The sequence below is a fragment of the Haemaphysalis longicornis genome, unplaced genomic scaffold (genome assembly GCF_048455015.1).
Source record: "Haemaphysalis longicornis isolate Haplotype H1 unplaced genomic scaffold, Haemaphysalis longicornis Haplotype H1 scaffold_2, whole genome shotgun sequence".
Taxonomy (NCBI): domain Eukaryota; kingdom Metazoa; phylum Arthropoda; class Arachnida; order Ixodida; family Ixodidae; genus Haemaphysalis; species Haemaphysalis longicornis.
The window spans coordinates 157,087,949-157,102,402 of record NW_027526295.1 but is presented as its reverse complement, the minus strand read 5'-3'; positions in this window follow the sequence as shown (position 1 = coordinate 157,102,402).

The window sequence follows — 14,454 nt, the reverse complement described above, 5'->3', positions numbered from 1 at the left end:
ACAGCGTCTCGAAGCCGGACTCAACTCTACTCGATCGGGGAACGCGTGGCATAAAAGAAGGTGCGTCGGCGGCACACAGTGCCTTGTGGCTCTGTGCTGAGCAGATTTTAGGAGGCCCTAGCTTGTACGCAGAGCTATCGAAGCCGCGGCTGGCCTTCGCCCATCCGCCACCAACCTTCAGTAACCGTGGCTCAAATAAATAAAAAAGCGGGAGCTCATCGTATATGGACTTACGCCACAAGATGAGCTCCCGCCTTCATCGTCTTTATCGTGTAGCGATCGCCGGCGCGCCCCGGGTCCGCCGCACCGGAGACTATGACGACGAATCTGTCAAGTCGTCACGTGGAGACGGCCACTGGGGCGGCTGACGGAGAAGTGGAGGGTGCGCTAGTGGGGCGAGGACGCGCTACAAGAGGATTTTAGATGCGACTGCATCTCATTCACTCGCCTTGACCCTGCATCCGGTGTCGGCGTTGTTGTCGGCGTCCGCCCCTCCCCCATTCTCCTCGCCGCGTGAGCTGCGCTCTCCGCCGCTCACCCCCTCTCCTCTCCGATAGCGAACACTCGTGAGGGGCATTGGATTAGATTCGAATGGATTGGCTTGGATTGGATTAAAGTGGATTGTCTTTGATTGTGTTGCGCCATAGCCGCGGCAGACGCACTGGCGCCGGCGCGTCCCCTCACCGTTATGCGCGCTATAAAACGCGGTACCTGCGCCGCTCCGCTCCATCGTTCCAGCGCCGTTCCTCCGCTGTCCAACGCTGCAACGTGAACCCTCTATGCGTCGCATCTACACAGGGGTTCCCGCGAGGGGAGGTGGGAGATTTTTTCCCTACGCGGCTGTGCCGATCTGAAGACGACGAAAGGAATGACGATGATTTCTGCTGAATAAAAGTTGCTTTACAGTACCGTCCAAAACGGCTTTGCACTGCTGCTGGGGTCCGGCTGCTCCCTCTCTCCTGGGATCCACTGTCAGTGAGCGAATCAGAGAAGCTAGGTCGACCCCCAGCTCTGCCCTTTCTCCAGCCTTTCACCACTAGTGCAAGCTGCACCATTTTTTCGTTTAACACTAGCAAACAAACAGATGGTTGAAAGAGGAAATGCCACCGGAGCCATTCGACGTGACTTCTCTGAAGACAAGTACAATTGAAACATTGGCCCCACCATCGTTCCTAGCTATTTTTTGATGATTTCTTATCATGGAAAATATAAGCCTCCATCTTCCGTTGAACTTCGTTATAAGGTTTGTGACAGCGAGGTCCTTGGAAGTTCACACACGCTGCCTTGTAAGTCCTTGAAAACCTAAATTTTTGTCATTCAAGCCAACATGAACCCTGCAACATCAAGGCCAAAGTACGCCGACACAGCTTGCCGGGGAGGGGGACGGGAACGGAGTCAGGTCACAGTGACGACCAAATTCAGACAGGATGACTTTATGGTCTTGCGTACAGCTGCCGGCTGTCCTCACAGTCGCCAAAGCATCCTACCGTACTCCAGTACCTGTGGTGGTAACGAGAGCATGTACGCGGAGGTACTCGCCCCAACTTCCGCGTGCGCAGCTAGGTCTTGCACGAGAGGGGGCCAAATGTAAGGCACCTAGCCAAATGCTTATCAAAGCGACCCCCCCCCCCAACCCCCCTGTCCCTAACCTCAAACCGGCCCCCTCGAAAATTACCGCTGCATTTTCTTCCCCAAGAAAAAAAATTCCCTCGCACTTCCCCGAGGGGGAGAGTGTGTAAGTGCGAATGCACGGTTGTTGATTGCGCGATTACGGTGGATATCGTGATCTTGGAGTGGAGAGGAGGCGCCCAACACCCGCAGTCACTGAGCGGAGAGAGGAGGAGCAGAGTAGCGCCCGCCGTTACGGCGAGGGCTACACGAGCGCCCTCACGCGTCGGAATGCGGAGCGCCCGCTACGCGAGCGAGAGCTCTCTCGCCCGAAGTGGAGAGGAGGCGCCCAACACCCGCAGTCACTGAGCGGAGAGAGGAGGAGGAGAGTAGCGCGCGCCCATCTCGCCCCGTTGCTAGGGAAGACGAGGAGGAAGACGAGGAGCGCGCGCACCCGCAGCTGTTGCTATGCGGACGACGGCGGCGGACGATTCAGGCTCGCTTAAGAAGTGCATTCGCACTTAAAACGTCTTGCGCTAATAGACGCACCAAATTCCTTAAATGAACTCTTCCATCCAATATGTCCACCCAAATCAGAAAATTGCAGTCGGGACACTTTCTTAGATTGTACATCGCAGCCAACTATTTTCCCCCTGCTATTTCCCACCACCGTCTTGTTGCGGGGGTCCGATGCACTAAGACGCACCCGTGTTTGATTTTTGTTAAATTTTATTCCTTCCTTATTTTTATTTCATTTCAATAAGCATTTAAAAAATAACCCGACCTGTCTCTTTGTGAACCCCATGTCCAAAGGAGCCAGCTGGGCCGACGAAAACTTTTTCAAGCAATTAAAATCCGGCAGATAAGGCGACTCAGGGCAGCTAGCAGCCGAATTTCACCGTGACTTCGAAAGCCCTCCTTGGTTCCACTTTCGCTGGCAGTAAAAATGGGACAGACCCGCCGCGGTGGCTCAGTGGCTAAGGCGTTGCGCTGCTGAGCACGAGGTCGCGGGTTCGATTCCCGGCCGCGGCGGCCGCTTTTCTGATGGAGGCGAAAAGCAAAAACGCCCGTGTGTACGAGATTTCGGCGCACGATAAAGATCCCCAGGTGGTCAAAATTAATCCGGAGCCCTCCACTACGGCGCGCCTCATCGCCTGCGTTGCGTCGGCGCGTTAAACCCTACAATCAATCAAAAATAAAAATGGGACAGCCGGCGACCTGCTCTAGCTGTTGTTGTGGAAGCAGGCCCCCGCAGTGGTGCTTCTATGTGCATGGAAAACAGCTGAGTTGGCGCAGCTGTCTTTGCTTTTAGTTGAGCCAGCCCAGAAATGGAGGGGAAAGCCCAGCGCGAGAAATTTCAAAGCTGATACAACTTATTTTTGTGGTTCTAAGCACCCTCGCCTACTATCGAAGAGAAATTTGGAAAAAAAAGTTTGCATGCGATCTAATCACCCCCTTTTCTAAGCAACCATTGCAAGGTGGATTTCAGACGCGTTGAAGCAGGCCCGAGTTGACGTTGTCGTCAAGTGATTTATGAAGCTTTCAATTACAAACCACTTCAACGGAACAGAAGACGACCTACTGGGGATACTGAGAGCGGCCGAAGTGGCACAACAGGCTCGAATGGTAGCGACGTTGGCTCGGTATCATACATAAGCGGTGCGTTCATAGTCTGTACCTATTTTTCTTTTGAATGTGTGCCTAATAAAACATTATCCCTTGCGCCCGTCTCGTCGAGATACCGCCGCGAAAAAAAGTGGCGTGGAAAGGGGGCAATTAGTTTTTCGAATCTAAGCACCCGGGCCCTCACTTTGGGCATCGCGAGTCTGGAAAAAAAGGGGGTGCTTAGAATCGAGTAAATGCGGTAACTATGTGAAATGCTTTCTTTGTAGGCGAAGGTAACTACCTCAAAGTTTCAATCGTAACCGTTCAGTATAACGTATTTGAAATCAATTTTAATCTTTGCACGCCGCAGAAAGTTTAGAACGCATACCGTTTCTACATCGGCATCAGCATGGCGCCATCTGCTCCTCGCCTCAAACTGCCGATGTCAGGGCTCCCGTGACGTAGCCAAAACGATGGCTGCTGTTGGCGCGCGCTGCTTCGTCTTGTGAACCTTTTCTTTCCTCCATGGTCTTGCGAATGCATCACGTCACAGTTGTAGGACTGACGTCATGCTGCCCGGGCGCGTGCGACCACGGCCGCCTGGACACGCGCGCGCGAGCGCGCAGATCCGCCGTGGTTCGACGGGAACAGTGACGTCAAGTGCGCCCTCCTGTCATGGCGGCCGCCTCGGTGTTTGTTTAATTGAAACCGAAAGTGGCACAAATAAACGAGGCTGTAAACAATTATTTCTTTTGCGATCGACCGTCCAACGTGCCTTTTTATGATTAGCAGGCTGGGCACCCATAGCAGCAAAAAAAAAAAACACGAAAATTTCGTGCCAGTCCTCCTTTACTTCTGCCAACACCGAGCAAGTTTGGATTACTGGAATTCGTGTCCACGCAGCCGTCAGTGTTCCTGCCAGCCTCACTTGCCCCAGAGTGGCTGGGATGGTAGTTGGGGCAGCGAGCTGTGCGGTGAATGCACCAGCGTTGGTGCGAGCTCCCCCGGGCCCAGAAATTTTCTCCGGCACCGTTCTGAGTCACCGGGGTTGGCTCTATGTACCGGAACGGGCTGGGACTCGCTGTATGGCTGGTGCATCCTGCGCTGTTCTGCGATGCACCATCCGTTGGCTGCTGGTGACGTGTCACTTCGTGCCGGCGGGGCGAGCACTCACCTGGAGCACTGGGCGCAGCAGCCGGCAGGACCGTTAGGGCCTCTGCAGTCTCCGTGGGGCTGCTACTATCTCCACCCCGACTCTCCTCTCGGCCCGGATGGTGAGGCGTTCCGAGAGTTGTGGAATGGAATGGCGGCAAGCAGCCTTCCGAGAAATCGGTCCGTGCATGGGTGGCCTGCTGACATCCCAGCAAGTCGGAGGCCCCTGGTGTGCTCCCGTTGTTCGGAGCATAGCTTCCCTGCATGGGCGTCGACACCGGAAGATGAGGACCGAGCAGCAGCCTAACTGAGGCTGTGCCGCTGAGGCCGGACAGTGACGCGTTGCTGGCCTCTGGAGTCGCTCGCTGTGGGTCAGTCATCAGGAACTGGTCGCCCGAGTAAGCCGGCTTATGATTCTCGGAATACCGGACGGGGTGACCCGTCAGCTGCAGAGTGCAAGCAGCGTCCGGCATAGTTTGACGTGTAGAATGGAAGCCGTGAACGGGCGATGCCGGTGCAAGAGCCGTCGGACAAGATGGCTTCCCAGTCAGTGAGCTGGTCGCGAGCTCCGCGAGCCATATGATGATGATGATGATGATGATGCTTCCCGGAAAAGAACACGCACCCAATTATCAAGATGAGAAAATGTTTAACTGGCTGTAGCGGACAGCTTAATGACAATTGAAACGCCGCATGCAAGGTTTTCAGGTGCCAGTATAGAGTGAAAAAAGGAAACGAAAAATCCGATAGTGGAAGGAATTTGGTTGGTTGCAAGAAAAACAACAATACAAATAAGACGATTTGGCTGTGGCGCCCACAGAATATTGCACATTCCTGAGTCATATACTCCTGCCTATAAGCGTTGTCCTATACCCCACTACGGGTATGTTTTACTCTGGAATATTGAATACTTCGCCTGACTTCAGATCACGCACAGAGAGTAAGGGGCGCAGATTTCTTGTGATCCACCCTCCTGGTGCTTGCGCTCTAAGTAATCGAGGAATTTATCGTTTTCTTGGTACATGTCCCAGCATTCACCGCTGGTGGCAGCGACTGCAGTATACATTCCTGCCCACAAAAGCCTTGTCCAGTCAAAATTCAGAACAAATCTGAGCAAACTCTGAAAAAATCTGTGTCGGTGTTGCAATTAAGAAGAAAAAGAGCGGGGACATACATTTTTACGACTGAAGACAACGGCAAGTGTATGAACAGATAAGGTTTACCTTATATCGAAAAGGTTGCGTCGTGAGTCTAGTACTTGATGCTCTCGCATATCGTAGACAACCAGCGCTGCACTTTAATGGCTGCCCTTGACTGCTCAATAAAGATGTTTTTACCACCGGAAGACCAGTGCAAGCTGAACATATTTCGTACTGACGTGGAGAAAAAAGTAGTAACCATAAGCCACGAACCTATATAAACCAAAAGTGGTCATCATCATCATCATCACCAGCCTATCTACGCCCACTGCAGGGCAAAGGCCTCTCCCATTATTCTCCAATTATCTCGATCCTGTGTCAACCGTGACCAATTTATCCCCGCAAACTTCTTGATCTCATCTGCCCATCTAACTTTCGGCCGCCCCCTACAGCGCTTGCCTTCTCTAGGGATCCACTCTGACCACTCTTACCCTTAATGACCAGCGGTTATCTTGCCTTCGCATTACATGCCCTGCCCACGTCCATTTCTTCTTCTTAATTTCTACTAATATGTCTTTAACACCAGTTTGCTCCCTGACCCACTCCGCTCTCTTCTTGTCCCTTAATGTTGCACCTATCATTTTCCGCTCCATTGCCCGCTGAGTCGTTCTCAATTTAAGTTGAACCCTCTTAGTGAGCCTCCAAGTTTCTGCCCCGTAGGTAAGTACCGGTAAAAGTGGTTATTCAAGAGTAAAACCATGCAATTTGTAATTGGCTTTATTGAGCAGTTGTATCAAACTTTAGAAAGGTAAAAAAAAAATGTGTGTCCAGATAGGTCAATGGCCTGATCTGACACGGCGGGTTAGTCCTGAGGTGTCACTCTATAGCCTTGCACGGCAGGAGACGGGTTGAGGGCGCGGGATAGTGCGGAGATTGAATGGCGGCACAACAAACATACATGGTTTTAACAGAAGAGCTGTTTAATCGAGCGTTACCCGAAAACTCAGCCCAGTGGAACGCACGTGAGAGAGAGAGAGAGAGAGAGAGAGATAACACTTTATTTAACCAAGGGTTAGCGCAGCTTGGTGGCCGAAGACCGTAGAACTTCGGCGACTGTGGCTGCCCGACCCGTGAGTGACTTCTGGAGATCCAGGCTTGAGCATCCCAGCGCTGCTTCCCACTGGTCGAGGGAGGTGATGAGAGGGTAGGGGTCACACTTGCAGGCCAACATATGGTGATGTAATGTGGCCCGTTCTCCGCAATGCTGGCAGAGTGTTGTGGGGTACAGTGAGGGGTGAATGTGATGAAGTACGGCTAAACAGGGGAGGGATTCAGTTTGAAGCTGACGCCAAAGGCGTTCCTCTTCCACTGATAAGAGATAAGGATGGGTGGGCGGGAGGGTATTTGCGGCGGGAGAGGCGGTAATGCTCCGTGATCTCTCTGTACGTGAGTAAAGTATCACGGGTTGATTGATCTGGCTCCATGAGAGGCAATGCTGGCATCACAGGCCCGGGAGACGAGAGCTCGGGCTGCGGTGTGTGCCACTTCATTTCCTCCAATACCCGTGTGGGCAGGGAACCAGATCAATTCTACAGGATCAGTAGGTGGTTTTTGATTAAGAATTTGGTGGGCTTGAGGCGAGATCTGGCCTCTGGCATAGTTTAGAACGGCCGCTTTCGAATCTGAGAATATGAATCGGGGTGTTGGCCTATGTGTGAGTGCAAGTGCTATCGCCGCCTCTTCCGCCACTTGAGGGTGACGGGTTCGGATGGTGAGGGTCGTGAGTGGGGGAGAATCGGGTGAGTTTATGACTGCCAGGGCAAAAGCGTCCACGTGACGATACTCCGCTGCATCAACATACAGTGTGCCTGAATCAATGGGGTATTTTGCTGTTAATGCACGGGCTCGTTGCGCCCTTCTTTGGGAATGATATTGGGGGTGCATGTTTCGAGGAAGGGGCCGAATAATGATGTTTTCTCTAGTCACATTTTCGATGAGTGATTTTATCTCGGGCTCTTGTAGGTAGCCAATGTGCAAGCTGTCTAGGAGGGCTCTACCGGCTGCACTGCGCGTCAGGCGGCCAAGCTGCCCCGTGCGATGTCCTTCGATTAGCTCTGTAGCCGTATTGTACACGCCTGTGCTCTCCAGTCTGGCAGTGGAAGCTCCTGACGGTACTTGTAGAGCGGCTCGATAAGCCTTCCGAATTAGGCAATCCACTTTTCGAATTTCCGTTTCCGTGAGGCTAAGATACGGGAGCGCATATGTAATCCTACTTATTATTAGGAATGCTTGTATTAGTTTTAGCCTATCTTTTTCTTTGAGGCCATGTCGTCGAGCTACAATTCGTCTAAGAAGCCCGATTATTTGCGCTACATGAGCCGATAATTTCCTGATGTACGCTGTGTTTCGTCGGTCCTGTTGTAGATGCAGTCCAAGTATGTTTATTTGTATTACCCGTGGTACGGGTGTACCCCCCAGCTGTATCGTGATTGAGGGGTCTCGTGGTGCTCTAGATTTCTTGGGTGGAAAGACTAATAGTTCGGATTTGGCTGGTAAACAGTGAAGGTCAGCCAAGGCCGCGCCTTCTTCTACGGCTGTTGCTCCAGCCTGTAGGGTGGCTTCAAGTTGAGCATCACTACCTCACTTTACCCAGAGCGTGATGTCGTCCGCGTAAAGGGTGTTATGCAATTCCGGTATCTGATCTAAGGTGATCGGTATATGAGCCGCTGCTAGGTTAAAGAGCAACGGGGAAATCACGGATCCCTGAGGAGTACCACACGATGGAAGCTGTATATCGGACAGTGTGAGATTTCCCAATCGGAGTGTGGCCGTCCTTTGTGTTAGGAACGCGCGCACGTAGTTATATACTCGAGCTCCTGGTCCTATGCGTTCCATACTTCTCAGGATAGCATCGTGGGTAACTCTATCGAAGGCTTTGGTTAAATACAGGGCTAAAACAGCTGTGGCATCCGCTATGGGTGGGTTTTCTAGAATATCATGATGCAGCCTCAAGTGTATATCATTTGTGGAAAGCCCTGCTCGAAAGCCGTACATATTGGGGGACAGAGGTTGCGTGTTTTCGATGAAACGATTTAACCTAGCTAGAATTACTCGTTCTAGTTAATTTGCCAATACATGAGGTTAGCGAGATGGGTCTTAAATTTTCCAGAGATAGTGGCTTGCCCGTGAGCGTGTTCATCGTGAGTGGCCCCCGGAGTCGTCCAACTCGACCTTCGAAAACACCAGCCCAGCGTTCGTGATGTAATCCCTTGCGTGCGGTCCTCTTCTCCAGCTCGCGTGCGTTCGCGCCTGAAGTGGAGAGCACAGACGCCGGGTTCGCGCTACAGACGCCGGGCCTGCCAGTCATAGAGAACTTTCAGCAACAAGTTCACAAATCCACGTGAGGCGCAACAGCCGAATTTCACACGAAGGGAGAGGGGTCGCCAGCTCTGCCGTTTCTCCAGCCTTGCACTACTAGTGAAAGCTGCGCCATATTTTAAAGGCGAAAGCCTTAGAGCTTTGTTTCAAGCATGCAAGTTGTGAGGTACAGAAAATAGTGAGGTACAAAAAGTATGACCGCGAGCTGGGGATCGCGTGCTGGGAAGGGGAAACAGCAGTGGCGGAGGAGGGTCGGGGGAGGGCTCTGGGAAAGAGCAATGGAGCGCAGCGCAGGAGTAGGATAGGCCGTTGTCGAACGTGCAATACGAGCCGCCTTGAGAGGTGATGCCGACAGGAATGGACAGGCTGGTGATGGTGAGCGAGCGCAACGGGCTTCCGAAAGTGCTCTCCGGAGGGCTGGTCAAGTGGCGACAGGTGTGGCCGCAAAGTTCAACAGCAAATGAACAGGAGCTCCAACTATGGGCTTTCGCCTTCACATTGTTAGAAAGTTCTAAACATCGATCCCCGTAGTTTTCGCTTCGTGAGAGTCCCAATTTACTCGTATTGTGCTGCATACCCACAGGGCAGCACATATTCACAGAGGTGTGTTGCCCAACGCTGTCCCGGAATTTTTTCGTTTCGTGCGGGTGAAATCATGAAACACTTTCTTCAGCTTTTTTCGAAATCTTGAATGCGTGCAGAACGTATTCAACCAACACGTCCAGTACTTAAATTAGGGGACGCAAAGCACCTCAGCCCCAAATTACTGCACTGTGCTTAACAGATAACTTAGAAACTTGCTCAAAAGGTACTTGCTCAAAAGTTCCTCTCCCTTTCCCGGTCTTGGCATTCTTCGACCACTGGAATTACGTCACTACGGCGGTGTAGAGGCTACCGGCCATATTTCCTTCAGTTGCAGGAGCGAATGCATTCGATAGCTTCGATAGAAGTCACAAAAGCAAAGCAGAAACGGAAGGCGTGTCTGCTGCGACGAGCAAATCACGCAGTGCCGCTCCATGCTGGCGAGAACTATAGATTGCGCAGTGCTTCCAGACGCGAAGGAAAGAGTGAAAGCGTTTATCAGAAGTGTGTCCCTTTTAACTCCTGCAGTGTTTCCAGCACAGCACTAGAGTAATTTCATTCTTACAAATCATGCACAACTTTAACGCCATCCAACAACATTACAGCGTGCATCTTCACCCTTTACTTCGAATCCACCCCTCCCTTTGTTTGCACCCAATCCATTCTAAACCCTTTTGGAGTTCCTTATTTCTTAGACGGTATCACTTATAAGGGTAAGGATACACAGACATCTTTTGTGCGTATCCCAGCCGATAAATCCGTGTCTGAAAGTACCAGGCCTCGAGCGCTGCACCTTGAAGCGTCAGGAATCTAGTGAGACCACGGTGTTGCCGCCCTTCTTCCATAAGTGTGCTTAAAGGAGTTAGTGGAGCAAGTTGTTAAGAGCTCCCATTCTACTCGGCAGAACGGGAGCTGTAACGTGACTCGCTGGAAGAGAGAAAAGGGCTTTTTGTGAGCAGTCGTTAGGTCACAGGCGTGAGTACCGTACCGCACAGGGTTTGGTAAAACCCCACGTGCGTGAGAGACAAGCGGTTTGCTTGGCTTCTCCTGATTAAAGAACCGTGAAGCAAATGTAACCGGCCCCTTCAGTCGCGTTTGAGTTGCAGAATTTAGGATTTGACCCTGTTATGACTGCTGAGCGGGACGTCATGGAGTTTAATCTGGCCGCATACAAGGCAATTTTATGTCTTACTTTTAGGCCACAATACAAGTGATTGATTATGAAACCAACGTGTATCCGTGCATCCGTAACCAAGCAGCATGAAACTGTCGGGCACGCGGCATTATAGGTTTTGTGCTGAATATTATTATTAAACCTTTATTCTACAAAAGGGATGATTCGTGGCCTTGTCGTGGTAACGGATGGCGAAGAGGGAGGTTGTGCTGCTATTTGCGCCACCTTAACTGTTCTTATGTATACAGTCCTCACAAAGCTGTGGAAGACGATTGGGTGCATGCGATGCATCGTGAACTTGGTCGTTATACGGCAGGACGAGCCGGCCAATGAGGTGGTCTTACTCCGGTCCTCAGAGGCTTCCCTAATCTCTGTGGTGCTGCTGGGAACGTGCGCCAGCCACTTGGCCAGCACGTCTTTGGTGAAGGTGGTGCCGCCCTTATTCCGGGCGTCAGGACAGCCCTGCCTGCCGGGCGCCTATCCAGTCTCCGCCGCACCGTATCTTCGAGGGTCCGGGGTTTGCGGCAGGGAGACTGGAGCTTTTGGTCGCACTGCGGGGCGCCCGGCCGCTGGACCAGCTGTTGTGGCCGCCGGGCTGCGCCAGGGAGCGGGACGGAGTCCACGAGGCCCTGGGCTCATACCTGGATGCATCGGTACTCATCCCTGCACTTAGCTTCCTAGCCGAGTGATTTGGGACTAAAGACTTTGGGCAGAGCTCCAGAGGCTTTCTCTTCATCTTTTCTCTTTCTAACATCTTTTAGATCTTCTGGTGTGCGTGCGTGCGTGTGTGTGTGTGTTCTTTTTATTAGCATTATCACGTAGCCTATCTTCTTTCTCTCTCCTATCTATCTGTCTGGCATCCTCTTTCCCCCTCCCCACACCAGCAGACATTCCGGTGTCCACGTTTAGGCATGACAAAATATGCCTGCAGGCGGTGTTTTCTTTAAATTTCCCGTCAATAAATTCATTCATTCATTCGGGGCCTCCTAGGAGTGCCCTACGGGGGCAGTGGCGTGGTGGCGCAGAGGGTCTCCCTGATGGCAAAGCGGAGGGTCCGCCATCTGCAGGGTCCAGGCCGTTGCCGCGTGTGGGGGGGTCCTGGTGCGATCAGTCGGATTGGATGCTTGTTTCATCACTCCCTCAGTCGTGAGTGGCTTTACATGACCACACATGGCACAGTTCAGTGTAGGCAGTCACACGCAAATCACTTTGATGAGGTTGTACTTGGAACCGACGACAAGGGTGCCTCCGTGTAATACCACCGCCTCACTGCTGTCACTACACGTATAGTGAGTGCCCTTCTAAGAACCGAGATTTGCCCTGTTCTAGGAGAAACTGGCGCTGTTTTCACGAAAAAAAAAAAATCGTAACCAGCGTCGTCCTCGTGGCGAGTAACGCACGGCGACGAGGGAACGCGCGAACTTTCAGGGTGTATATGCGTAAAATCACATTTTTTTTATTTGAACGCATACAGTGGGTTGTTTAGTATGGATTTTATTCTTGACGAACGGCGAAAAGCCGATTGGCTTTGCTTTAAAGGGAGCCTGCAACACGTCTTGTACAGTGCAAAAAAACTGCGCGACGTTTAGATTACACTGCCAATAATACCTGAGCCAAATATTACGCGTGCACGTGAAGTGGTAAGCACGCAAATCTCACGGTTAAAAACACTGGAAAACCAACCGCGCTCTCTTCAGTTTCCCTCATTATTATGCATCACTGGCACCGCTGTAATTATGTCATTTCAGCGGTGGCTGTCCTATTGGCGGTTGCTGGTCAACTTCACAGCTTATTTCTCGCATTTGCTGCGATGATCCACCGTCGTCGGCGCTGTGCACCAACCTTTTCTAGGCCTCAAAATTTGAACAGTTTTTGCGTTTTCTTTGTGTTTTTTGCGTGCGCGCGAAGTTTGAGTGACGAACTAAAAAAATTCCCCGCATTTCCCCGAGGGGAAGAATGTCAAAGTGCGAATGCACGAGTTGAATTTGCGCTGTTCGGTAATGGTCGCGAAAGAGAGATCACACACACACACACACAACTACAAAGAAAGAAAGATGCATTTATTCACAAACACCTATTTGTGTTGTCGTAGCGGATCTCAGCTTTGAAATTTCGTGTCAGTACTCCTTTAAGCAGGTGCATTAGCCCTTCTCACGCCCGATTCTAGGCCAATCCCCCACGTGGGTATGTGCCATGTCAGCGGCGAGGTAGCGCGCGCCCATCTCCCCCCGTTGCCAAGGAAGACCAGGAGATTCCTGGCCAATCCCCCACGTGGGTATGTGTCATGTCAGCGGCCAGGCTGCGCGCGCCCATCTCCACGTGCGCGGACATCGCCGGTGGACGCAGGTTCAGGGTCGCTTAAGAAGTGCATTGCACTTAATACTTCCTTTTCAACCAGACCATTCTAGAACAAACGTTTATTGCTTCAAAAACGCCCTACCAGCCTAAGCGCGCGCTTGTGAACAGACAGCATTGCCTGCTTTTTGTTGTACCAGGCAGGGAATTGACCCCTCCACGTAGCGGAGAAAAAGAGGAAACTTCCAGGCCTGTGATATATCGAAGGCCACCGAAGAGAACGCCACAAGCTGTCCTTATATCTGGGAGTGAGCGCGCGGCTTTCCTTGCGTAGTCCGCGGTCGAGTTGAGAGGGAACGATTAGCGCGGTTTTTCATCGCGCGTCGCTTCCGTGATAGTGAACGGAATTTAGATGCCACGCATCTCATTCACCCGCCTTGTCCCTCCATCCGGCGTCGGCGTCGTTGTTGTCGGGGAGGGCGCTGCGGTCGCCGAAGTGAGCAGACGCTCCTCACATCGGCTCCGCCGATTATGTTCGACTGAGCCCGTATTTCCTCACGGATCGTGAAAATTTTGCTACCAAGTTAAGTAACTAGTCACGCCGACTACGCCGACACCAAATTTTGGTGAGTGGGACCACTTTTCCACCCCCTACCGGAGATTCAAGTCTGGCCAACGTGGTGCCGAAACTAAGCCTAACCACACCTAGGCTTAGCGCGACTCCGAACCGGCACGCTTGCCGGCGCGCCCTCCGGTGCGCGGCCACCAGCGGCCGTTAGTGCGAGGATGGCCTCGGCAGTGGAGACGGAGTGTGAGTTAGAGATGACTGAGGGAGAGGTGCAAGAAAACACCGACGAGATGCTCGACCGGACGGGCGGCCGCCTAGCCGTCCGAGTCGAGGGTAAAGACCTACAACCGGGAGACACGGCAGGATGGACCCGCGCCGTGGAGAAGATACAACGGCAAAGAGAGGCTTCGCGACTGAGGGTCGGCGGCGACAGCACCGGTAAGAGGAAGGACCCACCTAACTCCAAGGCGCACTTCGCGCGGAAGGTCACCGAAAGCATGGCCAGGGCTGCACGCATGCCGGCTAGCATTCCACGCGACGAGCGGAAGGTTATACTCAGGCCACGTGGCGGCTTGGACGCGAGACGCATCGACGCGTACAAGTTGGAGAAGGCGATCATGACGGAGGCAGGCATTCCGAGGGAAGAATCCATGCAAGACACGGTGTGCTCAACGCGGCGCAGAACGTAGTAGTACTGACCACCCCGAGTGCGCAGAGGATAGCGAAATATACAAGGATACAGACACTGACTGCTCATTGAGGGTCGGTCGTACGAGATCCGAGCTTACGAGGCTGCGCCCAAGGGCACGGTCAAAGGGGTAATACATAACATAGCGATCGAGCTCACGCCCGAGGAGATCAGAGAAAGAGTGGTGAATGCACGCAACCCCATGGTGGTGGGCGCCCAGAGAGTAGGAGGCTCCACCGTGGTGATCATACTCTTTCAGGGGCAC